General features: G+C 48.5%; 1 non-coding gene across 1 annotated transcript; it reads left to right on the top strand.

Moving 5' to 3' along the window:
• The first annotated feature begins 1,112 nt into the window (after positions 1 to 1,112).
• On the top strand, positions 1,113 to 1,220 carry LOC111724627. The gene has a single exon (XR_002772892.1). It is a non-coding gene; the product is annotated as a small nucleolar RNA U13 (small nucleolar RNA).
• The last annotated feature ends 408 nt before the right edge of the window (positions 1,221 to 1,628 follow it).

The raw sequence follows: 1,628 nt of genomic DNA, 5'->3' as shown, positions 1-1,628 counted from the left end.
AGATGGTGGAAAGAAGTCAAAATCTACTCTATATATTTTGGATAGAGTAGCAGCTAGCATGGGCTTCACTGCAAGGTAGATCCAAATTTGAGTTTTAGTTTTGCCGCTTACTAATTTTGTGATTTCAGGACAATTAACATTTAAAAAACATTTTTTAGAAAAGAGTTTGAGGTTATACAGTGAGCTGTCATAGTGTCACTGCACTTTAGCCTGGGTGACAGAGTGACACCCTGTCTCTTTAAAAAAATATAAACACCTAAGAAATAACACTTGGGCTGGGCGCTTTGGCTCAGCCTGTAATGCTAGCACTCTGGGAGGCTGAGGCAGGTGGATCACCTGAGCTCAGGAGTTGGGAGACCAGCCTGAGTAAGGGTGAGACTGGCTTTAAGAAAAAAAAAAAGTAGGCTTGGTGCCAGCCACATACACCTGAGCTGACGGGTTCGAATCCAGCCTGAGCCCGCCAAACAACAATGGCAGCTGCAACCCAAAAATAGCCGGGTGTTGTGGCAGATGCCTGTAGTCCTGGCTACTTGGTAGGCTGAGGCAGGAGAATCGCTTCTTAAGCCCAGGAGTTGGAGGTTGCTGTGAGCTGTGATGTCACAGCACTCTACCCAGGGCGACAGCTTGAGGCTCAGTCTCAAAAAAACAAAACAAACATACAAAAAAACCCCGGGTGTTGTGGTGGGCGCCTATAGTCCCAGCTACTCCAAAGGCTGAGGTAAGAGGATCGCTTGAGCCCAGGAGTTTGAGGTTGCTGTGAGCTGTGTTGCCACAGCGCTCTACCGAGGGTGACAAAGTGAGACTCAGTCTAATAAAATAAAATAAAATAGGTTTGGCGCCCGTAGCTCAGTGAGTAGGGCGCCAGCCACATGCACCAGAGCTGGCGGGTTCCAGCCGGGCCTGAAAACTGCAACCAAAAAATAGCCGCGCCTTGTGGCGGGCGCCTGCAGTCCGGTCTAGTCAGAGGCTGAGGCCAGAGAATCGCTCAAGCCCAAGAGATGGAGGTTGCTGTGAGCTGTGACGCCATAGCACTCTACCGAGGGCAAGAAAGTGAGACTCTGTCTCTAAAATAAATAAATAAATACAATAAAATAAAAAGAAAGAACGCTGGGATCCATTTGTATACAGTTCCTAAGCGCGATGATTGGGTTGTCATGCGCATGCGTGAGATGTGCCTCCCACAAAGCTTATTCCGACGTGGGCACATTGCCCGTCTGACGTGAAAGAACAGGAAGGACGCTTGGGCTAGGCATGATGGCTCACGTCCCCATTCCCTGCATTCGTGGAGACCGAGACAGGTGGATAGCCTGAGCTCAGGAGTTTGAGACCAGCCTGAGCAAGAGACCTGGCCTCTAAAAAATAGGCAGGTATTGTGGCGGGCAACATAGTCCCAGTTACTGGGGAGGCTGAGGCAAGAGGATCACTTGTGCCCAAGAGTTTCAGGTTGCTGTGAGCTGTGACGCTACAGCATTCTACTGGGCACTCTACCGGGCACTCTACCGAGAGTAGCAAAGTGAGACTGTCTCAAAAAATAGAAAGAGAGAGAGAGAGAAAAATACTTCATTTTCAGAAACTTAACTTTTAACTCTGATCACCTTATCTTTGTCTGAGATAGCAGACACAGATAA

Source organism: Otolemur garnettii, unplaced genomic scaffold (assembly GCF_000181295.1).
Source record: "Otolemur garnettii isolate 467f Iridium unplaced genomic scaffold, OtoGar3 scaffold00024, whole genome shotgun sequence".
In the NCBI taxonomy this organism is placed as follows: domain Eukaryota; kingdom Metazoa; phylum Chordata; class Mammalia; order Primates; family Galagidae; genus Otolemur; species Otolemur garnettii.
Note: the sequence above shows the minus strand (reverse complement) of the source record. Positions and strands in the feature narration are given on the sequence as shown.